This window comes from Oryx dammah, unplaced genomic scaffold, assembly GCF_014754425.2.
Source record: "Oryx dammah isolate SB20612 unplaced genomic scaffold, SCBI_Odam_1.1 HiC_scaffold_3, whole genome shotgun sequence".
Lineage (NCBI taxonomy): Eukaryota > Metazoa > Chordata > Mammalia > Artiodactyla > Bovidae > Oryx > Oryx dammah.
Window position 1 is genome coordinate 99315732 of NW_024070187.1, and position 27085 is coordinate 99342816.

At 40.3% G+C, this 27085-nt stretch overlaps 1 protein-coding gene across 1 annotated transcript in view; it reads left to right on the forward strand.

Annotated features, from left to right (window-relative positions):
• The window catches only part of ARHGAP24 (Rho GTPase activating protein 24), a 566219-nt gene that overhangs the window by 196486 nt on the left and 342648 nt on the right, over positions 1-27085 (forward strand). The gene's annotated exons all lie outside the window — the stretch shown is intronic.

Below are 27085 nucleotides of genomic sequence, written 5' to 3' on the forward strand. Positions count from 1 at the left end.
TGAACAATATTAATAAATGTATGATACAGTAAGCTGGTAAGTACTTTGGAGAAAAATAGCAAGGAAAGGGACAGAGAGTTGGGGTAGAGAGAAGTGCCCTTTCAAATCTAGTTGTCAGGGATGGCTTCACTGAGCAGGGAGGGTGACATTTAAGCAAAGACTTGAGGGAATAAGCCTGCCAGACAGAGGATTCAGCAGGTACCCGGAGCAGCATCCTGCCTGAAATGTACTAGAAAGAGCAAGGAGGCCAGTGTGATTGGAGTAGAATGAGATAACATCAGAAAAGCCATTTTAAGAACTTTGGCTTTACTCTTTGTAAGAGGGAAATTATTGGAAGATTTCGTGTAGAGAAGTTTATAATAGTTTAATAGTATCTGCCTGACTGGTGTGTTGGGAATAAAAGTGGCCAAGGGTGGAAGCAAAGAGATAGGCTAGGAGGCCTTTGGAGTCATCTAGGACTTGGATGATGACAGCTTGGATCAAGGCAGAAGCAGTGGAGGTGTGAGGAGTCTTTGTATTTTCAGCATGTTTTGAAGCAGAGCCAATAGGATTTGCTAGGAGATTTTTATGGGGTGTGAGAGACATCCACATCAATCATGACGCTCAGGCAGTGGTTTTCAGCTGGGGATGGGGAACACTGGGCAAGGTCTGGTCCCATGTTGGGTATCCTAGCTGGGGAAGATGCTATGTGCCAAGCAGACAGAGGCCAGAGATACTGCTAAACATCCTATGATGCACAGAACAGCTCTCTCCAAAGGACAACGTTCCAGCCCCAAGTGTCAATGATGTTGACATTGAGAAATGAAACTTCGGACCGAAAATTTTGACCTGAACAACTGAATGGATGGAGTTGCCAGTAACAGAACGAGGAGGCTGCTAATGGAGTGGTTTGGGGAAGTGAAACCAGGAATTCTGCCTCTTAGATTTTCAAAAGGCTGATTTCAAACATTACAATGTCATAAAATAAAAATGAAGAAGTTTATCTGATTTTAAATGTTTTTTTTTTAAATTAAATTTCTATAGAATAGCGGTAGTATCTCAAACTATGCCTGTGTTTGAGACAAGGCGGGACACAGGTTCTAGTATTTCAGATGTATAGAGTGGCCATGTTAATTGTCTCCCTGCCAATTCTATTACATTATTTGAAACGATATGTCAGATATAATATATTACATATTAGACATGTTACAGAATTCTGTCTCATTTTGATAAATATTTTTATAGCTAAAGTACAACAAGGTTATTAACATGTTTCCTAATATGTTATAGTTCTTTTATCCTCTTACTCATTCTGATTTTTATGAAAAGGAAATCTTCATGATAGAACGACTTTATAAAAAGAGACATTATATAGGGATCTTTGCTATTTACATTTTTTCCCTTGTTTTGGATCCCTAGTACCACTCAGTTCTCTAAACAGCATTTCTGATAGCTTAGGAGATATTCTTTTGAGGCCATCCCTAAAAATAATTGGCTTCTTTTCACCTGTTAGTTCTTCAAAATAGCTTCCTTTTTCCTTAAAGTTCAGAATGCTTGGCAGCTGCACAAGCAGCCACAAGGGCAGCCTGACTTGTTGCTAGGGGAAACTGGCCTTATTACTTCTCAGTCAACCTTGGTGGGTTATGTGGAAAAAATGAAATCTGCTTAGCCTAAGATTTTAAAGGCTTTTAACTTTGTAGTAGAATACCTAAAATTTAATTTTATAATTAACTTAGTTGTGACTCCTTCTCTCATTCTCTCCTTATGTGCATTATTTTTCTCTAGAGAAAGAAGTCAATCAGTAAATACCTTAGACCTACCCACCAGCCACGAAGCAGGGAAAATGTAGATGCTAGTGATTGAATTAACTCTCACACTTTAGTCAGTGTTGCTCAATATTTCTCATTTTTTTTTTGTTTCCAAAATGTCAATTTTTCTTTTCAAATAATCTGTTAAAGTAGCTTTAAAATGCACCTTCCATGTAAATATAACAAAGCAGCCAGATCATTCATTCACAACTACTGGTTTTATAACTCAGATGTCCAGGATGGCAAGGAATGAAACGGTCAGAAACACAGCAAGGGGAGGTGACTTGGCTGAATTAATTTAAAAGAGAATCTGTACCTGGGGATTCTTTAGAAAGCTATTGTTAGGCAAAATTTTCTCTGTTATTTTTAAAGAGTTTCAATTTCTAGTCCATTTGGTATTTTGAGATTTTCAATTCATCTTCAGTTCATTTCAGTCGCTCAGTCGTGTCCAACTCTTTGCGACCCCATGAATCGCAGCACGCCAGGCCTCCCTGTCCATCATCAACTCCCAGAGTTCACTCAGACTCGCGTCCATCGAGTCCGTGATGCCATCCAGCCATCTCATCCTCTGTTGCCCCCTTCTCCTCCTGCCCCCAATCCCTCCCAGCATCAGAGTCTTTTCCAATGAGTCAACTCTTCGCATGAGGTGGCCTAAGTACTGGAGTTTCAATTCGTCTTATACCACCTTTATTAAGACTTCAGAAATAGAAAGTCATAGACAAATACCTTGATGCATGTGGCTTCCATTTTCTTACTAACATACTTAAATCCAGACATTTGATCAGGAATATTACAAGGATGACTGATACATGTTACAAACCTAGAAAAGTCATTAGGAACACTGCGTGGATCTTGCTGTAAATACGTTTTGTAGCAAAATTGATGTGTAGGGGCATCTTCCTGAAATTAAATGTAATGAATAGGTAATGTCAGAAGTATAAAACACAGATTGTGACTGGTTCGTAATTGGCAAGGAAGAAAAGTAGTACAGTTAACTACAACTAAGTAACTGGGGAGTGAATCTTTCTAAAGTACCAGGGAAGGAGCAGGGCAAATCCATTTCCAAACTCTTCTGGTTTAACTTTTTCTTTGGTGGTCAAAAGGAAATAGCCTACAGGCTTGATCTATTACCGCTTGCTAATCAGATCATCACAGGTCTTTCTTTACTTTCTCTAATCTTGTAAGCTTTCAGAAACTACAAGTTACACAAAAAGCTCAATTTAATTGATCACATATATATAGGTCCTGTTTAATGTTGTCGTTCATTCTATGCTCTTCTCCTAAGACCCATAAATTATATTACTGAATTCTATACGAGTAAGTTAATATTTGTGTTTTTCTGTATTCAGTGTCCTAAAGAATCAAATGTTACCACGAAAGATGAAAAGAAATTGACTAGAAAGGCAGAAGAGAATTTCTTAAATCTCTTATTGGTTTGTTGTCTGATTCTCTTGGGGTTTACAGTTGTTTAGTTACTGTTCCCCCCCCCCCATCTATTTCTAGAAACAAAGAATAGGAAAACACCTAAATTGAAGTTAAAGAGTTTGGTAGCATCTAGAAGCATTTGTAGTAAGCATTTGTACTAAATAAATACAAAGGCTTCCTTAAGTGGTTGAGTGAAATATTCTAAAGATCTGTTAAGTGTGAAAATTGTAGGCATCTGAAGGCTTATTTAGATGCTAGTTAATAGCTGTGAAAAGAAGAGAGGTGAAAATTAAAGGAGAAAAGGAACGATATAAGCATCTGCATGCAGAGTTCCAGAGAATAGCAAGAAGAGATAAGAAAACCTTCTTCAGCAATCAATGCAAAGACATAGAGGAAAAGAACAGAATGGGAAAGACTAGAGATCTCTTCAAGAAAATTAGAGATACCAAGGGAACATTTCATGCAAAGATGGGCTCAATAAAGGACAGAAATGGTCTGGACCTAACAGAAACAGAAGATATAAAGAAGAGGTGGCAAGAATACACAGAAGAACTGTACAAAAAATATCTTCATGACCCAGATAATCATGGTGGTGTGATCACTAATCAGAGCCAGACATCCTGGAATGTGAAGTCAAGTGGGCCTTGGAAAGCTTCACTACGCGCAAAGCTAGTGGAGGTGATGGAATTCCAGTTGAGCTGTTTCAAATCCTGAAAGATGATGCTGTGAAAGTGCTGCACTCAGAATGCCAGCAAATTTGGAAAACTCAGCAGTGGCCACAGGACTGGAAAAGGTCAGTTTCATCCCAATTCCAAAGAAAGACAATGCCAAAGAATGTTCAAACTACCACACAATTGCACTCATCTCACATGCTAGTAAAGTAATGCTCAAAATTCTCCAAGCCAGGCTTCAGCAATACGTGAACCTTGAACTTCCAGATGTTCAAGCTGGTTTTAGAAAAGGCAGAGGAACCAGAGATCAAATTGCCAGCATCCGCTGGATCATGGAAAAAGCAAGAGAATTCCAGAAAAACATTATTTCTGCTTTCTTGACTATGCCAAAGCCTTTGACTGTGTGGATCACAATAAACTGTGGAAAATTCTGAAAGAGATGGGAATACCAGACCACCTGACCTGCCTATTGACAAACCTGTATGCAGGTGAAGAAGCAGCAGTTAGAACTGGACATGGAACGACAGACTGCTTCCAAATAGGAAAAGGAGTACGTCAAGGCTGTATATTGTCACCCTGCTTATTTAACTTCTATGCAGAGTACATCATGAGAAATGCTGGACTGGAAGAAACACAAGCTGGAATCAAGATTGCCGGGAGAAATATCAATAACCTCAGATATGCAGATGACACCACCCTTATGGCAGAAAGTGAAGAGGAACTCAAAAAGCCTCTTGATGAAAGTGAAAGTGGAGAGTGAAAAAGTTGGCCTAAAGGTCAACTTTCAGAAAACGAAGATCATGGCATCTGGTCCCATCACTTCATGGGAAATAGATGGGAAAACAGTGAAAACAGTGCAGACTTTATTTATTTCATTTTTTAAATTTATTTTTTATTTTACTTTACAATTCTGTATTGGTTTTGCCATACACTGACATGAATCCACCACGGGTGTACATGCGTTCCCAAACATGAACCCCCCTCCCACCCCCCTCCCCACAACATCTCTCTGGGTCATCCCCGCGTACCAGCCCCAAGCGTGCCATATCCTGCATCGGACATAGACTGGCAATTTGATTCTTACATGATATTATACATGTTTCAATGCCATTCTCCCAAATCATCTCCCACTGAGTCCAAAAGTCCGCTATACACATCTGTGTCTTTTTTGCTGTCCTGCATACAGGGTCATCATTAATCACTGCAGATGGTGACTGTAGCCATGAAATTAAAAGACACTCCTTGGAAGAAAAGTTATGACCAACCTAAATAGCATATTCAAAAGCAGAGACATTACTTTGCTGACTAAGGTCCGTCTAGTCAAGGCTATGGTTTTTCCTGTGGTCATGTATGGATGTGAGAGTTGGACTGTGAAGAAGGCTGAGTGCCGAAGAATTGATGCTTTTGAACTGTGGTGTTGGAGAAGACTCTTGAGAGTCCCTTGGACTGCAAGGAGATCCAGCCAGTCCATTCTGAAAGAGATCAGCCCTGGGATTTCTTTGGAAGGACTTATGCTAAAGCTGAAACTCCAGTACTTTGGCCACCTCATGCGAAGAGTTGACTCATTGGAAAAGACTCTGATGCTGGGAGGGATTGGGGGCAGGAGGAAAAGGGGATGACAGAGGATGAGATGGCTGGATGGCATCACTGACTCGATGGACGTGAGTCTGAGTGAACTCCGGGAGTTGGTGATGGACAGGGAGGCCTGGCGTGCTGTGATTCATGGGGTCGCAAAGAGTAGAACATGACTGAGCGACTGAACTGAACTGAACTGACACAATATCTTGAGGTGCCTTCTTTATAGTACTCTTGATTTTTTGTTATTTTTTTTTAGTTTCTAAATCATGTCCGACTCTTTTGTGACCCCGTGGGCTGTACCCTCCAGACTCCTCTGTCCATGTGATTTCCCAGGCAAGAATACAGGAGTGGGTTGCCATTTCCTTCTTCAGGGGATCTTCCCAACCCAGGAGTTGAACCCACATCTCCTGCATTGACAGGCAGATTCTTTACCACTGAGCCATCAGGGAAGCCCCAGTACTCTTGATAGACTGATAAAAAACAAACAAACAAACAAAAAAACCAGGATTCAGAGTATAATGAGTGTCTTGCTAAAGTGCTTGGCCCATTTTCTCTTCAGTGTTTTGATTGGCATACCCTAATCCTTTGTTCATAGACTTTCACCAGACTTGTAGTTTGTAATTTCTCTGTCATCAAGTCAAAGACCATTACAACAAAACAGAAATAGTGTTCAGTTTTATTCCATTTATTCATCTATGCTACAGCTGGTAACTGAGAACTTATTATGTGCAGGGAGGGAGCAAGCCACAGGGGCCTCTAGGAAAACAAGAGAAGCTCTGATGGAGAAAATGGTGGAGCTGATGGAGAAAATGAAAGAGCAGGAAAGCTGATAGACAATTATAGTGCACTTGTAAAGTGCTGACTAAATACAGACAAGTACAGGTTAGAATAGCAGCATATAGAAGGGACTAAAGGCTTTTTCCTAGAAGAAATAACCTCTAATCTGAGATCAAAAGATGAGTGAGAGTTAACTAGAATGAGAAAAGAGATTGTCCTTGCAAAGAGCATGGGATTTTGCTTATCGTGTTTTGTCTGCATTTCAGAGATAAGAGCCTCAGGAAATAACACTTATGCTGCGAAGTCACGTCAGTCGTGTCCAACTCTGTGCAGCCCCATAGACAGCAGCCCACCAGGCTCCACCGTCCCTGGGATTCTCCAGACAAGAACACTGGAGTGGGTTGCCATTTCCTTCTCCAATGCATGAAAGTGAAAAGTGAAAGTGAAGTTGCTCAGCCATGTCCGACTCTTTGCGATCCCATGGACTATAGCCCACCAGGCTCCTCCGTCCATGGGATTTTCCAGGCAAGAGTACTGGAGTGGGGTGCCATTGCCTTCTCCAGCACTTATGGATATAGGGAAAACAGGGCTTCCAAGATGGCGCTAGTGGTAAAGAACCCACCTGCCAATGTAGGAGACAGTAATAGATGTGGGTTTGATCCCTGGATTGGGAAGATCCCCTGGAGTAGGAAATGACAACCCACTTTAGTATTCTTGACTGGAGAATCCCATGGATGGAAGAGCCTGGTGGCCTACAGTCCATGGGGCCACAAAGAGGTGGACATGACTGAGTACATGCGCATGCATAGGGAAAACAGTCCTTCATGATGGGCCTTGGGATCCAATCCACAGTAAAGAACTGGAAGTTAACCCAGAGAACAACATAGGGTTTTAAGCTTGTAAACTCAAGTGTTGGATATTCACTGCAGAAGGATTGCTATGCCTCTGGTTTTGGAGAAGAGAAGGGAGAAGGGAAGACCAAAGTTAAGACCATCAGTTAGGAGTCTGAAAAAACCAAGGAGAGAGATGTCATGGTCTGAGCCAAGGTGCACTCTTAGATTGGATGCATCTAAATTTTACATTGTGTTAGAATTTCTAGCATTGCCATTTGTATCATGCCTTTCCTGTGGTTTTCTTAGCAGCCATTTCATCAACAAGTGACAGGATTTGCTCTGGAAAGCTTGGTGGTTGCAGCTTCTAACTCAGTGACCATGTTCCCAGTTCACTATTGAGTGCAAAAAGTTGAAGAATGTTGAGCCTTCAAAATCCACCTGTTATACTGACACCCAGGGAGAAGTGCCTCAAAATTCAGCTTTCACTTCCAAAGCAAATTGCCTAGAGAAACAGCATGTTGTTATTTAATTGAGGAAGTCTGACCCTAATCTGATATTTCACCTAATTCAGATGTCAAGACCATACTGTCAACATATTGTGGCAACACATATAATGAAACATTCATAATGTATTATTTGGAAAATAGGGTATGATAGCAGGTAAAGAGGCCCATCTTAATCTCTCCAGGACAGTCACGCTTTACATTTTGCTGTAAACAAGAAGAGGAAATTAGAAAAAGAAGTGAGAGATAATGTTTGATAGCAGAAAGTACCATTCAAAATAACCACCAATTAAAAAATACATATGTAAATATATGTGTGTTTGTATATATACATATATACTTGGGCTTCCCAGGTGGCTGAGTGGGTAAAGAATCCACCTGCAATTTAGGAGATGGAGGAAATGCGGGTTTGATCCCTGGGTTGGGAAGTTCCCCTGGAGAAGGGCATGGCAGCCCACTCTAATATTCTTGCCTGCAGAATCCCATGGACAGAGGAGCCTGGCAGGCTACAGTCCATAGGGTCTCAAAGAGTCATACATGACTAAAGCAACTTAGCATGCATGCAAATACATATGTACTACATATAATGTGTTTAATTTGCATATTTTAATATACACATGTGTATAGTTGACATAACTTGTTAGAATTACAACTTGCCCATGGTGTGTGGAATTATGAAATCTTGACAAGTGCTATTTAGCCAATTCAAATAAAACTACTCCAAAATCACTGACACTACAATATATATATATATATATATTTGACACTGAATATATATATTTGTTTGCAAGTACAGGGTCAATGCAGTCTACCTTTTAATATGTGGCTCAGCTGGTAAAGAATCTGCCTGCAATGAGGGAGACCTGGGTTCAATCCCTAGGTTGGGAAGATTTCCTGGAGAAGGTAAAGGCTACCCACTTCAGTATTCTGGCCTGGAGAATTCCATGGATCATGTAGTCCATGGGGTAATAAAGAGTTGGACACAACTGAGCAACTTTCACTTCACTTCTTAGATACAGATCTATCTATCCATATATATATGATATAGATATATAGATATATATTATATATCTATAGATATAAATATATATTAATATAGATAGATCTATATATATATTAAAAAGTAAACTGCATTGACCCTGTACTTTCAAACATGCAGAAGATAGGTTTCTATGAGATATATCAGACATTTCAGTCTAATCATATATATTTTAGTGGACTGAACTTTCCACAGAAGATAGTGGTAGAAAAATCTTTTCATGCATCTACTCCTGCACACAAAATTGTAGCAAAAAACATAATCAAATATGTAGATCTTTTCAGTAATTCAGGAAAAACAAACACAGGATTTTGGCAACCTAAGTTCTTCACTTGTATAGGAAATTATGTCAACACCCTATAGTGGAGCTGCAGAACAGATCTCCAGAGCACTGACTCTTGGAAGGGAGCCAGGAAAAGTAGAAGGAGGAAAGAAAGAATGTGAAGCTGTGAAAAGTAATTTTTGTCTGAGTTGGGATGAGATGACTGCAAACCTGATTCTATCCCAAGAATAATTTCTCTTACTTGAATATTACATAACTCAGCCACTTTTTTTTTAAATCCAATAAGCTCTTAAGCTTGTTTGGATGAATAAAGAAGCTGAACATAGACCACGGTACCCAGATGTTCCAGCAGAGGAAGAGAGAAGATTGGAAGGTGGGGGACATCCTCTGAGGTTGCCTACTTAGTGTTCTCCCAACCTTTACAGGAAGGTAGGGTGTTTCTATATGACATTTACTTGACATAAATTGTTAGAATTGCAACTTGCCCATGATGTTTGGAATTGTGAAACCTTAATAAGTGCTGTGTTAGCCAACTCAAATAAAACCACTCCCAAATCACCAGTACGGCAAACAGATGAGAAAGTGCCAGGGAATATTAAATTAATACCTTCTCAGTCTCCTATATAATTTATATCCTGAACCCAGTCAACTAAACAGATGAGAACTTGAATTCACTTCTTCATCCTCCTCTCTTCCATCTCATGTCTCCCTTCTTGGAGAATGGTGTCACCAAGGCACAAAGAAGAGAGCAAATGTCATTTTAGGTCATCAATTCCTACTGATCTTATTCCCATCATTTCTTTCAGATGCACTTGCTTTGCTGCCTGCCACATTCTAACACAGCATTCTTGCCTGAAAGTTTGCATTTCCTCTCAAACCATTCTTTGCCTGGTGTGTCTTTTTATCACTTGCAAAATTTCCAGCACATTCCCCACAGAGAGACTTATAAACCCTCAAGCAAAATGACTTTCCCATGCCTACAGTCCTTTTAGTGATTCCTAAAACCTAGACCAGGGACATGCAGCATGATTTGTGAATGGTTAAGAAAATGTACATGACCCCAATGTTCATTGCAGCACTGTTTATAATAGCCAGGACATGGGAGCAACCTAGATGTCCATCAGCAGACAAATGGATAAGAAAGCTGTGGTACATATATACAATGGAGTATTACTCAGCCATTAAAAAGAATTCATTTGAATCAGTTCTAATGAAGTGGATGAAACTGGAGCCTACTATACAGAGTGAAGTAAGCCAGAAAGAAAAACACCAATGCAGTATACTAATGCATATATATGGAATTTAGAAAGATGGTAATGATAATCCTGTATGCAAGACAGCAAAAGAGACACAGATGTATAGAACAAGCTTTCGCACTCTGTGGGAGAGGGAGAGGGTGGGATGAGTTGGGAGAATGGCACTGAAACATGTATAATATCATATATGAAACGAATCACCAGTCCAGGTTCAATGCATGATACTGGATGCTTGGGGCTGATGCACTGAGATGACCCAGAAGGATGGTGTGGGGAGGGAGGAGGGAGGGGGGTTCAGGATGGGGAACACATGTATACCTGTGGTGGATTCATGTTGATGTATGGCAAAACCAATACAATATTGTAAAATAATTAACCTCCAATTAAAATAAATAAATTTATATTAAAAAAAAGAAAAGGTACATGAAAGGCTTCACTCAAGACCTATAAAAATGGAATCTCTTGAGTCAGGGCATGTGTTTGGAATAGAATCTCTAAGATATACCCAGTTAAGAACAACTGTCCTACAAAATGCAATCTAAAGTTCTTTGCATGGCATACAGAACCCTTCATTATCTGTCCCCTGACTAATTCTCAGATGTCACTTAATATTTTGCTTCATCAATACTGAACTCCCTTTAGTTTGGGGAATATGCTTTTTCTTTTCTACCTTAGTGCCTTTGCACTGACATGCCCTCTGACTAGACCTCCCTTTCCTTGAATTGTCCTATCTGTCTACCTGTGCCTTCTCTAAACCTTTCAGTCCTTCCCAGCAAGAATTAAATGTTCAGTTTTCTTTATATTCCCTCTGTGTTTTGTTCATGCATGCTGAGTAGCTTCAGTCATTTCTAACTCTTTGCAACCCTATGGACTAAAGCCTGCCAGCCTTCTCTGTGCATGAGATTCTCTAGGCAAGAATACTGGAATGGGTTGCCATTCCTTCCTCTAGGGGGTCTTCTTGACCCAGGGATTGAACTCACCTCTCATATGTCACCTGCATTTGCAGGTGGGTTCTTTACCACTAATACCAGCTGGGAAGCCCATTTTGTCCACAGGCCCACTATAAAACTTATTATATTTGCTTTCATCTTTCCTTCCAAGAAATTCAAAAAAATTTGCATTTCCATATTCCAAACACTTGGCTTCAAGTGGGTAGTGAAATAAGTATTTGTCAAATGAAAATGTGAATAATCTAATAAATATAAGAATGAATAGAAAAGACCCCACAAAGCTTGTTCATGAGGAAGCTGGGACCTATATATTGGATTGACCAAAAATTACATTTGAGTTTTTCTGTAACATCATGTGGGAAAACCCAAATGAGCATTTTGACCAACCTAATATAAACAGAGGTTGTACTCCAGCCTTTCATGTTGTATCTGTGAGTATAGGCATCTATTTCTGTTAAGAAGACATTTCTTTTTCTTCTGGAAACCACTGTTTCCATGCTCCAGTACGTTTATGTGTTTGAAAACAGATATTGTGCTTAGTCGCTCAGTTGTGTCCAACTCTTTGCAACCCCATAGACTGTAGTCAGCCAGGTTCCTCTGTTCATGGAATTCTCCAGGCAAGAATGCTGGAGTGGGTTGCCATGCTCTTCTCCAGGGGATCTTCCCCACCCAGGGATTGAACCCGGGTCTCCCACATTGCAGGCAGATTCTTTACCATCTGAGCCACCAGGGAAGCTCTTTGAAAGCAGAGCTCTCTGTAAAAGTTTTCTTATTCTGACTTCTGAGGTTGGAAAATTATCACTGATGTCTTGGGTTGCCTGTAAAAATGAATACCTGCTGAAGCCTCTACTGAATGGCAGAATATGTTGCATATATCACTGAGCAAATGCAGGGAAATCTCTAAGCTTTTTCTTAGAGAATTCTCAAAAGACCCGAGGTCTGAGGTCAGTGATTTTCCCCCATTTATGGAGCAGAGTTATCAACTTTTAACTTACTCCTTCCTTTTGGGAGCCAAGCTTTTTAGTGAAACTTTAACCTGTGAAAAGATGAATGGGTTTAATATGAACACAGCACAGTTTTCCATTCCTAATGAGGAAGCAGGCTCAAGAAAGTTGTGCACATCAGGAGCCCTTCTGTTGCCATTCTGATGTGTTTTATGTGTATAAATGAATCATAAACCATGCAGATTGAATTTCTCTTAAAATTACTTAGCTTTGTGTGTAAAGACAAAAGCCCTGGGAGAGAATCTGAGTGGAGTAGAAATGAAGTAGGGAGAGAAGTCCAGTTAAGACATGCAGTGGCAAGATGAGAGTTGTCAATTTCTGGCTACAAACCTCCCTTGCTTGTACATTTCCTTTCATCCTTTTAGTCCAGCCTCCCTTTAAAAGTGGAAATATAGGTGGTGCAGTGGTAAAGAATCCACCTGCCAATGTAGGAGACTAGGGTTTGATCTCTGGGTTGGGAAGATCCCCATGGAGAAGGAAATGCCACCCCACTCAAGTATTTTTGCTTGGGAAATCCCATGGACAGAAGGAGTCTGGTGGGTCACAGTCCATGGGGTCACAAAGAGTCAGACACGACTGAGCTTGAACACGGGGGAATGGTTGCCCTTTAGAAGTGCATGAATGGTTTCTCAACTCTCTGGGACCTCATAACTTTGTTCCAGTCACAGCACAGGATAGATGGAGAAGGCAATGCGGAGGCTTCAAGTGGGAGAGACTGTACTTGAGTATCTTCTCCCGACCTACCCCACCCAGCCCACCCTCAGTTGGAGTTGCAGAGACTGGTCTTGGCAGTGAGTTAGGTAGACTTTTGTTCATCATCAGCTTCATTATTGCTCTGTATCAGCAGCAGAGCTGGCTACTCAGTCAGCTCTAAGTTCTGGTGCCAAGAAAAAAGAGAGGCAGTCTTCTGGTTCCAGCTGGGCACCAGTGGTCAGGAAGAAGCTGGCTGTGTGGATCTCTCCATGGTAAGGAAACATGTGCTGCTGAGTCTCAATCAGGATGGGGATTCAGGGAAAACTTTATTTAAAGACATTTGAAAGTGGAAATGTAAAATACTAAATCCTATTATTCAGAGGTATAATTAACTATCTCCCCCACTGAATACTTATTTTCTTCATGTCTGATAATTTGATGTTCTGTAACCATAATGGTATAATAGCATGCTATCTTGAATAATACATTGAATCTGTGTCATCCTTTCTCTAAGAGCACTGGAGTTTTGTTTTGTCTTGGTAGGCATTAAGTTCTGTACTCAGGGGAGTGTGAGTTTCACCTTCGCTAAGCTTTCCAGTGGCTGTGGGCATGTTTTTGATAGAAGAAGCTTGTAGAAGAGATTTTCCCTCAATAAGACAAAGATGAGCTTTGACAGGAAACACGCTCAGTCTGTAGCAGTTGTGTTGACCTCTGCCATTCTTTTTGCTTAAGTTCTCCCTCCCCTTCAGTTCCGTTCAGTTCAACCGCTCAGTCGTGTCTGACTCTTTGCAACCCTATGGACTGAAGCACGCCAGGCTTCCCTGTCCATCCCCAACTCCCAGAGCTTGCTCAAACTCATGTCCATGGAGTCGGTGATGCCATCCAACCATCTCAGCCTCTGTCGTCCCCTTCTTTTCCTGCCTTCAACCTTTCCCAGCATCAGGGTCTCAGTGTCCTAGATTTGAAGATTCCATGCTATACACCTTTGTGTACATTTGTACCTTGTTTGGGACAGTTCCTCATCCCACTTTATAATAATACAAAAAGTCCTCAAGGCATTCCCACTCACCTATATGCAGGCTCCTTTTAAAGGATAGACATAATTGATTGTGTAATTCTTAAAACTTGGTACTGTTTCATATTCTTTTCACAGCTGAATTTTTTTAGGAAGATGTATTTATTTTTATATCATTTATATATATATATATATGTATGTACATATATAGATATATTTGACTGGAAAAAGTTAATATTTGAAAAGTATTCAAGGCAAAGGTCAACAAATACATCAAATAATTAGAATGGCAACTCATAAAAGAAAACCTTAATAACAATGAAATATGAAAAGGTGATCCATCTCAATGAGTAAAGGCTCAGAAGCAGGCAAATGAAAATATAGTACTTCATACACATGAGACTGATAAAATTAAGACAGACTCTATCAAATGAGGGTGCGGGAATAAGATAACTCTCCTGGATTATTGGTGAGATATAAATTGACAAAACTGTGAAATGTAATACTACATAGCAGTTCTACCACCAGCCTTATTCTAAAGAGCTCCTGGACATGTGCTCATGGAGAGAAATACTTGAGTATTGATTCAGTTCTGTTTGTAATTAAGAATACTCAGAAACACATCCATTAATAAGACTAAGGATAAATAAATTGAAGGGTATTAAGTCAGTGCACTGTACTGGAGTTAAAATGAATGTGTTTTAAATAAGTGCCAAACTGCTGTCATTTATATAAAATAAAAAACAGTTGATAATGTTGTGTATCATTTATGAATGTGCAAGTATATGGTATAAACTCATATATGAGAGTAATGATATAAATTATGAAAACTCTTATCTCTAATGGGGGAGGTGAAAAAGTTACTTTAAAAGTATTCCCTAGGTGGCCTTACTTATATCACAGCTGAATTTTAATTACTTCTTATGACTTATTTCAATTACTTCATGGTATGGCAAATGAAACTTCTCAGGGTTTCTCTCTCTGGACTTTCCTTCATGGCTTCTCTTCTAAGAAACCAATTTTTAGAATGTGAGTGAAAGAGAAAGAAAAATAGGAAGATGACTCCAGTTTAGAATGGGGAGAGCTGATCGAGTTCTTAGAGAATGTTTTAGTACAACCGTTTCACTTTACAAGCAGGGTCATCTCAGCACTGGCTTGTGTTACTCTAAAGCTGATGGCTAACCTTGGTCTCATGCCCTTAGTCACCTAAAGTCAGAGACTTTTCCCTTGTAACTTCAGAAGCCATATTTTTAGAACCCTCAACTCTGATTCCCTGATCTGGCCATGCTCTTTTTAAAAATAATATATGTGAATTTATTATTTAAAGAAAAAAAGACTTATCAAGGCTGACAAAGTCCCATTTTGTTGCCTAGCTTATATTCCCTGAAAATAATAATATCACAAGAAATCTGCATTGATTGAAAATCAGAAAAAATTAGTTGATGTTCATACACAGTCTCATAATGTCTTCTTATCCCAGCTTGGCCTCCAAGCTTACTGGACAAGTTAGTGGTATCTGAACTAACAGCCTACAGATTGAGACAGTGGTTCTCAGTGTTTGGCATTCAGCAGCCGGAATGCGGATTCAGTTGGTCTGGGGTGAAGCCCCATAATTTGCATTTCTAAGACTATTCCCAGATGCTATTGTTGCTGCAAGACCAGTGACCGTGCTCTAAGAGCCACTGCTCTAGGGGAAGTAGCAGGGTTTATTTCTGTTATCACTAGACTAATTAAAAGGGATTAAGCAGGCAAATTCAGCTAGTCTTGCTGAACCACCCATCTCAATATTAAATTAAGATTATTTATCATCTACTGTCAAAGGTATACTCATCTTTTCAAGACTGGTATATCAACTGTGGCATTTTATCACTTATCCCAAAATAATTTAAAAAAAAAATCTCTTTAATATGTGGTTATAACAATAATACTATATCTTTCTTTATAGTTTCCTAAATAAGTGCATATATGCCTCATCTAAGTCAACCTTCCTTAAAAGTTTCCAGAGCAATGCTGTTTTGCACATTCTATAGATTAGAAAGCTGATTCTAGTCTGAGAATATTATATGACTTGAAATCACAAAGCTAGTAAGTGCAGAGACAGCAGGGATTAGAACTTAGTATTTCTGAGAGTAATCTTACATTCTTCTGACAGCCTAATAGTGAAATCCTATCAGCTAACCCTTCATTGTCATAAAAGACATGTCAGCCTGCATAATATTGCCTATGCAGGATATATGCAGACTAACCCTGTACACCTTGAACTAATTGTTCACATTTTAGGACTCTTGAATTGACCTGAAGGATCTGCCTTGAGGTAGGCTTTTTCTTAGTGTTTGAGAGTTCCTAATAGATGATGGGGATGAAAATATAAACCAAAAAAGGCCACAAGTAAATATACATCTAGCCAATTAGAGTTGTACAGACCTATTCACAGGTGCTAAGAGAGAAGCTGCAACAATGTGAAATCAGAGAATTAAAATGAAAAATCTTCATAGAGGTTATTCTTGAGAAGTGTTTTGAAAAGAAGATACATGATGTGGTTTGCAATAAAGAGAGCACTTTTAGTGAGGAAAAAAAAAAGAAGACTGGTAAGCCTTCTTGGCAGGAGTGAAGATGGAAAGATACAATTTTGTGTTAGAAGCCAGTTGAAAAACTAAGATGCATGTGTCCCTGAGATGCTCAGCTAAAACAGCAGAGAATATATCCAGGGTTTCCCAACAAGAACCTGCTGTTTAGCTCAGGGAATTCTACTCAATGTCATGTGGCAGCCTGGATGGAAGGGGAGTACTGGGGAGAATGGCTATGTGTATATGTATGGCTGAGTTCCTTTGCTTTCCACCTGAAACTGTCACAGTACTGTTAATTGGCTGTACTCCAATACGGAGCTTCCCCAGTGGCTCAGCGGTAAAGATTCTGCCTGCAAATCAGGAGATGCAGGAAATGTGGGTTCGATCCCTGGGTCAGGAAAATCCCCTGGAGGAGAGCGTGGCAACCCACTCCAGTATTCTTGCCAGGAGAATCCTACAGACAAAAGAGCCTGGTAGGCTGCAGTCCATGGAGTCACAAAGAGTTGGACACGCTGAAGCAACTGAGCACACACAGAATCCAATACAAAATAAAAAGCTCAAAAAAAAAAAAAAAATCAGAGTTTCCTTAACGGAAGAACAAATGGAAGCTGTATTGTCCCCATTACTAGTCCTCTGAATGTTCTCTATGGGAATGTGTGTTTATAAAGAGATTGGGCACATATCCTGCAACTGTGAGAAGTGAGATTAGTACATCAAGATGACAAGAAATTAGCTGGCAGCATGTTGCATTGGTCAGTCTGTGTGAAATTTCAGACATTGCATGGTCAAAAGAATCTGGAAAGTTCTGTGAGAGTGGATTGAGGGGATTCATTTCTGGATATCCTAGCAGAAAATTTCCTGTAGGGTTTATTTTTTTTTCCACTTATATAACATTCTTTTTTTTAATTTTTATTTTTACTTTATTTTACTTTACAATACTGTATTGGTTTTGCCATACATTGACATGAATCCACCATGGGTGTACATGAGTTCCCAAACATGAACCCCCCTCCCACTTCCCACCCCATATCATCTCTCTGGATCTTCCCCATGCACCAGCCCCAAGCATCCTGTATCCTGCATCAAACATAGACTGACGATTCATTTCTTGCATGATAGTATACATGTTTCAATGCCATTCTCCCAAATCATCCCTCCCTCTCCCTCAGAGTCCAAAGTCTGCTCTACACATCTGTGTCTCTTCTGCTGTCTCACATACAGGGTCATCATTACCATCTTTCTAAATTCCATATATATGTGTTAGTATATGTATTGGTGTTTTTCTTTCTGGCTCACTTCATGAAACCAACCTTCTGCAAATGGCAGATGCCACTAGTAGAAACTATCAGCTCCTGGAAAAGTGATCACAGTGAGGCTAGGGGGTTATTGCAGTTATTTAAGGAGTCATCACTCTGCTCACAAAGGTCCATCTAGTCAAATCTATGGTTTTTCCCTAGTCATGTATGGATGTGAGAGCTGGACCATAAAGAAAGCTAAGCACTAAAGAATTGATACTTTCGAACTGTGGTGCTGGTGCAGACTTTTGAGAGTTTCTTGGATTGCAAGGAGATCAAACCAGACAATCCTAAAGGAAATCAACCCTGAACATTCATTGAAAGGACTGATGCTAAAGCTGAGGCTCCAATATGTTGGCCATCTCATCACCTCAAAGAGCCGACTCACTGGAAAAGAACTTGATGCTGAGAAAGGTTGAAGGCAGGAGGAGAAGGGGGATGCAGAGGATGAGATGGTTGGATGGCATCACTGACTCAATGGACATGCATATGAACAAACTCCAGGAGAGAGTGAAGGGCAGGGAAGCCTGGCATGCTATAGTCTATGTGGTTGCAAAGAGTCGGACACTACTTAGGAACTGAATAACAACATTAAGGACTCAATAGTGACTCTGAAGTGTGTGCTTTGCTTTGCTTGACATTATGCTGAGCTTCAACAGGCTTATGGAACAACTCATTTGATGAAAAAGAGCTGCCTCCATGTTTGAACTTGCCCCTAATATTTACATGTTCCTTTCTACCTGCAGTCATTACACAGCATCCTTGGAGCCAATGCTCTTCACACGGAATTATGTTTGCTTTGAAATGCATCTCAGATGCCTACTCTGAACCTTGGCATATGGGGAGATACCTGCAGATAGTTCGCATTTTGTGGCCCTGTCTCCTGCTGTTAGGTAAAAACTGTCTGGAAGGTTGCAAAACTAAAATGGAAAAGTAATGAAGAGAGTTTCCTAAGTTACAAATAATTGATGATGATTGTAAAATCGATGGTAAGTTTTCATTGCATAATTTGATTGATATGGCAGTTATCATAGCAGCCTTGAACAGAATGCTCTTGTGAACGTGATCATTTATCTCATGGAGTCTGTTTTTGCATAAATATTTGAAAATGAAAGGCATAATAAATCTGTCCAGAGCATGCACACAGTGGGCTGCCAAACCTGCCACCTGTTTAAGGTTTTAATGAGCCATTCTGCATTCAACCAAAAGCCACAGCAAATTAGCTCTGACATTTTTCTCTGCTGCTGCCTTTCATATTCCAGGCACTCTGAGAGATTATCTTGCAAGATTCTTTAAACGGATATCACTGAGTTTTTTCATTAGAATTCAGCAGTGAGTGTTAAGCCAGCTCCTCCAGATTTGTGTTTACATCTGCACGTCAATTGGGACTTGGTGTTGGGGGGCTAGGGGCAGAGTTAAAGAGTGGTGGGTGAGTGGTCAGAATTTCAGGGAAATGGAAAAAAGAGCACTGGGCAACAAGCCAAGAAACCTTAGTGCTTGGTTTTCCTGCTGTTACCTGGTGGCCTTTCAGCTCCTCTGGATCCACTGTTGGAAAGGACAGTGTGTCATAGGTCTGGAGTGGAGGAGAGTAAGGGGCAGTATTATGGGAATGAACAAACAGTGTATTCTGGAGGAAGCCGAGTTCCCCTCGTTCACCTGTGAAAGTCTTACCGAAGCAAACAGAGCAGTATTATCTCATTCCCTAAATATGCATGCATGCATGTGTGTGTGCTAAATTGCTTCAGTCATGTCCGACTTTCTGTGGCCTTATGGACTGTAGCCTGCCAGGCTCCTCTGTCCATGGAGGTCTCTAGGCAGGAATCCTGAAGTGGGTTGCAAGCCTTTCTCCAGGGGATCTTCCCTACCCAGGGATTGGACCCTCATCTCCTATGTTGCAGGCAGATAGACTCTACCGCTGAGCCACTGGGGAAGCCCTCCCTAAATGTACTGCTCTTTAATTCAGTCAGATGAAGTAGTTATTTTGAAGTATAATAGCCTGTTAAGGAAAGGATTCCTGTATTTCCTATCCCTGGGTCCTTAAATGACACAGGTACCAGCACCTAGAAAAAAGGGCAGAGCTGGAAAGAAGCAAACAGAGCTTCTGCTTCCTGGAGACTCAAGAAAGGAGGCTCAGCCACACAGGGAGGAGGGACCCTTCCTGGGGCAGAGCAGGGCATTCATGCTGCAGGGAAATGGTGATTTTGTGCAGGTGTTTTACACCATGCAGTGTGCTCCTGAGCAGCTTGGATAACCTGTGAATTCTGAGCTTTGATTAAATAAAGGGCATTAGCAAAAGACACACGTGTGGGTCATTGCTTTCCCTTCTGCTCCAGTCTTTTCTCTTTATCCTCCTCACAACATCTTAATGAGCTTTTAATCCTCCATTTTTATGTTAGCATGTTTATACACAGAGATCTAGCTTGTACTCCTGACCTTGGCAGGCAGTCCATGTTTTATATGCACCTTTGGGAGGCGGAGGGGATTCAGGTTTGCCACTCAACCTAGTTAGGCGCACAGCTTATACCTCCCTGCTGTCCCTCAGGGTGACAGACAGGGAACAATGGGCTTAATTAGCCAATTTCACATTCAGAATATATTTTTTATCTAGCCTTTTGACCTGGCAAGTCATTAACGATGCATCCTTTCCTGCTGCTCTTCTTGATGGTGAAGTGAGTTTTTAACCATGAACTGATATGTGTCCTCTAATAACATTTCAAGGGTAAAATCATGTATAATATCATATAAGAAACGAATCGTCAGTCTAGGTTCGATGCAGGATACAGGATGCTTGGGGCTGGTGCACTGGAATAACCCAGAGGGATGGAATGGGGAGGGAGGTGGGAGGGGGGTTCAGGAGTGGGAACTTATGTACACCCATGGCGGATTCATGTTGATGTATGGCAAAACCATACAGTATTGTAAAGTAAAAAAAAATAATAATAAAAACAAACTTTTTATTTAAAAAAAATCCCTTTGATCTTCTCATTGCTTTTAATAATGATCCCTCAAAAGGAATAAAGCCCAGGTTTGCTAGTCAACAAGTGATGCCATGGGCACACATAGTCTGTTTAAGTCAGGGAGACATGTTTCATCAACTGTCAGGAAAACAAACTTGAACCAACTATGTGTTGGTAGTATGTATTATTTTTCAATTTTGTAGGCTATTTTTTGCTAAATTATTTTGAAGGGGTTATTTTCATGTGAAAATCAGTATCAGAGTTCAGCATAATCAGCAAGAGATTTGGGTCCAGTGCCCAAATTTGTTTTTATTTATAATGCTTTCAGAAAGAATTTAGAAGAGGCATTTAATAAGAGGCACAAACAAAACATTAAAACAAGAGCCAAATAATAAAGGTAGGTGGAGGAGTACAATTAATACCAGAAAGCTGAGTCTTATTTAGACTATAATTTTAGATACTCAGAGTTGCAAAGGACTATGAAATTGGGTAGTATCAATCTCTCAGAGTATAAACCCAGTGTTGAATAAAATGTAACTACAGTTGATATGTGGGTATGTATGTGTATGCTGAGTTGTGTCTGACTCTTTGTGACCCCATGGACTGTAGCCCACCAGGCTCCTCTATCCATGGGATTTTCTAGGCAAGACTACTGGAGTGGGTTGCCATTTCCTTCTCTAGGGGCTCTTCCTGACCAGGGATCGAACCTGTATCTCTCCTGTCTCCTGCACTGGCAGGCAGATTCTTTACCACTAGCATCACCTGGGAAACCATATACTTCATGCTAGTCTGAATTTTAAATTTCTATTCTGAATTATAGTCAAAGCATGATTCACACAATTCTTAGCTATTTTCAGATTTACAGTCAGTCGAAACAGGATTTCATTTCTCCTTGTGTCCAGAAAAAGCACTAGGTTCTAGAAAGCACTGGGTTGGTTAAAAAGTCCAGTCAGGTTTTCTGTAACATCTAACGAACAATCCAAACAAACTTTTTGGCCAACCCAATACATGTCATCAGAGCATCTAAAGAGGTATTGGCATTCCTTCAGAGAAGTCAGCTCTACATATTTGATTCTGGACATGAGTTTGAGCAAACTCCAGGATACAGTGAAGGACAAGGAAACCTGGCGTGCTGCAGTCCATAGGGATAGAGTCGGACACAACCTAGCGGCTGAACAACAATAACGCTTGTATCTGCTGTGATAATGTCCTGTGTCTTCCTGTCTCTGATCCTCAGTTCATAAATTTTCTTTCTTCCTCACCCGCATATTGGACCCTCTTCATTCTCAGCTAACTCCAGTGCCTTCCTTGAAGATGCAGGAAGATTAAACTCTTCCTCCTTGCTCCCTGAATCCACACTCTGCACATACTCCCTCATGAAATGAGATGGGGCGAGAAAGCATATCACCTGTTTTCCAGACAAATTGACCTTGAGGTCAGCTCAAGGATGTCAGGACACAGGGTCCTTTCTATGAGAGTCTGACTGGTATCTCTCTCTTGTTTCTCCTTCAGTTTTTTCCTCCCGTTACAGGTCCAAGTCCATATTCTTTTTAACCTAGTGGAAATAAGGAGTAGATACAAGGAATTGAAACTGCCTAATTGAAACTTTCTGTCATGTTCTTGACCTGAAGCTTTGAAACTTTGCTGCTTATTTGAAGTTCTCTCTCTCTGACTCTACTCCCCTCCAAGGAGATGAAAGAGTCCTTCTAGTGGCCCAAATGAGGGAGCTCAGGAAAAGGGTATCATCAAGGCACGGTGATCATCCAGGCACAGTGATCTCCAACACTATGAATCTGGTTGACATGAGCATCACCAGATGGCTGTCTGGCCTCTGTGTAAGCAGGCTCATTGATGAGAAACTCCTGACAACCCACAGTTTCCCTTTCTGTCTGTGAACAACCCTCATTAATGTTTAAAATTTTTCTTTTTTTCATTACTGAAATATATTTCCCTGTGGATGTTCTTTTTTTCCTCCATGCCTATCCATGGCTCAGCATCTAATTAGCTGAAACACAGTTTAGAAAGGTTTTTAAAAAGCCCTATCTACTACCCAATGCATAATTAACATTTCATCAAATACCATAGTATTGAAGTAAATACAGATTTGGAATTTTATTACTAAATTGAAACCAATTAATACTGAGAGCTAAAATGTACCACAGTAGTTTCTTGTGTCTTCTCTCATTCAACTTTTGATGGTCCTACACTGAGATCTGGGGATAAGGGCTATGGCTTCTTCATCCCAACAATAGCATCGTACTCCAGCATCGTACTCCTAGTATGTACTTGTGCAGCACTTGAAATTTGGGAGATAAGTGTTGTTTTGACATATTTCAGAGTAAGTTGAGATTCAGAGGGGTTAAGTCATCAACCTAGAGTCATGCAGTGAAGTGGCAGAGGTGAAAGAAAATTGAAGTATCCTGAAGTCCTATGCGTGGATAACTGTCTCCTCCTCATTGTTTGGATAGATATAACACTGTATATATCATGAGTTAGGAAGTATAACTTTACTTTGTTTCACAAGCTCCCCAAAGCTTTAAAGTCCCCTCTAAAGAGCCTCTAAAGATGCTGGGAGGGATTAGGGGCAGGAGGAAAAGGGGACGACAAAGAATGAGATGGCTGGATGGCATCACCGACTCGATGGACGTGAGTTTGAGTGAACTCCAGGAGTTGGTGATGGACAGGGAAGCCTGGCGTACTGCGACTCATGGGGTCACAAAGAGTCCGACACAACTGAGCAACTGAACTGAACTGACTAATGAGCCTGAAAAAAATCTCAGTGACGAGTCTTTCTGTTTATATTTCTCTAAGACTTTCCTAAAGATAAAGGGAAAAATACTATAGAGAGGAATCTTAGAGCTTGTCTTGTTGCAAGGTTGGTCCTGACATCCAGGAGTGTGTCTTCCATGAATACACCAGAGCTTTTATTTAAGAATTACCATAGAATTTTCTGTCAACCCATTTTAAGGCTTGAAACTAAAACGGTGTCCTAATTCTTCCCACATCTTGTTTTCTGAGAATCTTTCTTTCTTTTTTTTAGACAATGAGATTTAGTAAGAATATGTGTATTGTGCTCTAAGAAGTCGGTTACCCCAGCTGACTCCAGCCTGAACAGCTTGACGATCCTATGACTCAAGTCTAATTTGAGGTTCCCAATGAACAGAGATTTCTGGTTTTGTTTCAGATGCCAGTAATTTTTTTCCATGTTCCTTCCTTCAAGAAGCACCACAAACCTAACCACACAATGAAACAGCATTTGATACAATTAAACATGATGTAAGCTCAAGAAAGCTGTTGCTAACTCACATGACATTCAGCTGTCCACTTCCTCCCAGGACTTTTTCCTCTTTGGACCGTTGGAGCCAGACATGGCTGGTCAGTGAGAGATAACAGCTTCATTGAGTTCTCTGAATAAATCTGGAAATCACAGGCTCTCCCCAGAGAGTGCCCACTTTTCCTGGGAAGGAGGCCAAAGAAGTATATGTATGAAACTTAAATGTAATAATTCAGAAAAATTAGTGTGTTCACATCCCATATGCAACATAACAGCAGGTAACAGCTTTTCATGATCATCATGGAGGAAATGGAACTGACCAAGTTGGGAAGAAGTTATAGATCAACCTTATTAGTATGTATTTATTAGTCATGCCTTCATTTCCATATTAATGGTATTTTCAATTCAATAACAAAAAGCTTTCTTGTAGAAGATAAAGATAAATGAAATATTGTAGCTTAAGATTTATTGAGCACTTACTATGTGTTGGCTGTCATTCAAAAGAATGTATATGGAGTATATTTTTTAATTCTTAAAATACCTGTAGAATGTAGGTAGCACTGTGATTCTCCTTTTATAGATGAAAACTAGGGCAAAGTTAAGTGGCTGAGGGTCAGAAACTACTATGGAGCCTAATTCACATCAGTCTGTCTGACTCAAGTTTGGGCTCTTAACCACAGTGTTTCACTCTGCCCTCAAAGAGGGTCTGTTTCAGGAAGCATCACCACGCTGAGTAAGGCAGTGTCCTCTAAGTGCCCATAGCAGTGGTCCACTGCCACAACATTAAAATGTAAAAATATACATACAGAAATGTAACGGCCACAGATAGACAAATATCCCTGATTACTTACATTGTGTGGCTTTACAGTTAATTCAACAGAGTGCTGTAATTTGAAAATACATGCTCATTTATCATGACCAGAAAGCCCTAGTATCTTGTTTGTATGGGAGGAACAGTGGTTTGCATTGCCTCAGACTTAACACATTCTTACAAAGCAAAGGCAATAAGGCTTCATCTTGTGAACCCTAGAGAATAAGCTGAGGGAAATTGCAGGCAGCTATTTTGATTTTTCACCTCTAGTGGACTTCTCACACAGCCACCATGTAAACCAGATTGCATTCTTTTGGGAACCAGCAAGTAGAGGCTAGGGGAACTGTGGAAATGCACAATCATCAGTTTAGTCTCCAGGAACAGAACTCAAGAAATTACCTTCAAGGATTGCAGAAGCTCAGGACTTGGGATGAATAGTTGAGAGGAAAATATTCCTGCCACTTTATCTGGTTCTTTGAACCTTGCTTGCATAGCACATTTACCTCCTCTTGGGTCTTCCCCAGCGGCTCAGTGGTAACGAATCGACCTGCAGTGCAGGAGATGGAGGTTCGATACCTGGATCGGGAAGATCCCTAGAGGAGGGCAGGGAAACCCACTCCAGTGTTCTTGCCTGGAGAATTCCACGGACAGAGGAGGCTGGAGGGCTACAGTCCATAGGTTCACATAAGTCGGACATGACTAAAGTGATTGAGCACACACACATGCAATAACAGACCTTCAGAAGCAGGCACTATGAAATCCACATTGATTACTTTAACAGTATTGGGCTTGGGTGAAGGGGACAGAATGGAGAGAAGCTTTTCTTTCAAGAACCACTCCTTCAAGAAGTAGCATTGCTTGTGTTTCTGACCAACTTAGCCAATGGATCTCATGCTTATCTAATAGTTAAACACTCTAAAGATATGTAATATGTATTAACTTTGCTTATGAATGTCCCATTGCCAGAAAGATCTCTCTCCCTTCTCTGCCTGCTGTGTTCCAAGAAATGAGGGAAATTATAGGCCTCTCTACCTATGCTGGTCCATAGGTTTGGGTTCAGAACTTCAATGAACCAAACCCTCCACCCTTCACTTTCCCTGACTTCATTACCAATTCTCACCTCCCTCAATTTTGCGTGTGTTTGTGTGTGAACAAACTGAGAGACTGAGACAGAAATTGGGATAAACAGGAAACAATGAATCCTGATTTTTAAAAAATGGCAGTTCCTATAACTCGAGATATGCAAAGGAGAATGACAGGGGTTGGAACCTGTCCATTAGAAACTTCCCATCTGTCAGCACGTGCTTGCATAAATTCTCCCACACATTGTAATGATGTGTAATTGTGATATTCTATCCTTGTCCATGATGATTAAAAAAAAAAACTGCTTTTAAAACCTCATTTTATAGACAGGTCTATGCAAAGACCTGAGCCATAATCTTCTAATTGTTGGATTGATCATTTAATTTTTAACTCATCTACTCATCCAAAAAATATTTGAGCTAATTATTACAGCTGTTTTTTAAATTAAAACATGACCTCTGTGATAATAGGTGTCTTGGATTATTATAAAGTATTTGAAGTTGTCACACTTCATAATATTCAAACATATTACCTTTTTATTTTTTTAATTATTTATTTTTAATTGGAGGGTAATTACTTTACAATATCGTGATGGTTTTTGCCATACATCAACATGAATTAGCCATGAGTGCACATGTGTCCCCTCATCCTCAACCTGCCCGCCTTCCCTCCCCACCCATCCCTCTGGGTTGTCCCAGAGCACTGGCTTTGAGTGCCCTGCTTCATGCATCCAACCTGCACTGGCCATTTGTTTTACATATGGTAATATACATGTTTCAATGCTGTTCTCTCAAATCATCCCACCCTCGCCTTCTCCCACAGAGTCCAAAAGTCTGTTCTTTATATCTGTGTCTCTTTTGCTGCCTTGCATATAGGATCGTCATTACCATCTTTCTAAATTCCATATATGTGCATTAATATACAGTATTGTTGTTTCTCTTTCTGACTTACTTCAGTTTGTGTAATAGGCTCCAGTTTCACCCACCTCATTAGAATTGACTCAAATGTGTTCCTTTTTATAGCTCAATAATATTCCATTGTATATATGTACCACAACTTTCTTATCCATTTGTCTGCTGATGGACATCTAGGTTGCTTCCGTGTCCTAGCCATTGTAAACAGTGTCTCTTTCAATTCTGGTTTCCTCCATGTGTACGCCGAGCAGCAGGATTGCTGGGTCATATGGCAGTTTTATTTCCAGTTTTTTAAGTTTTTTTTTTCCAGTTTTATCTCCACACTGTTCTCATAGTGGCTGTACCAGGTTGCATTCCCACCAACAGTGTA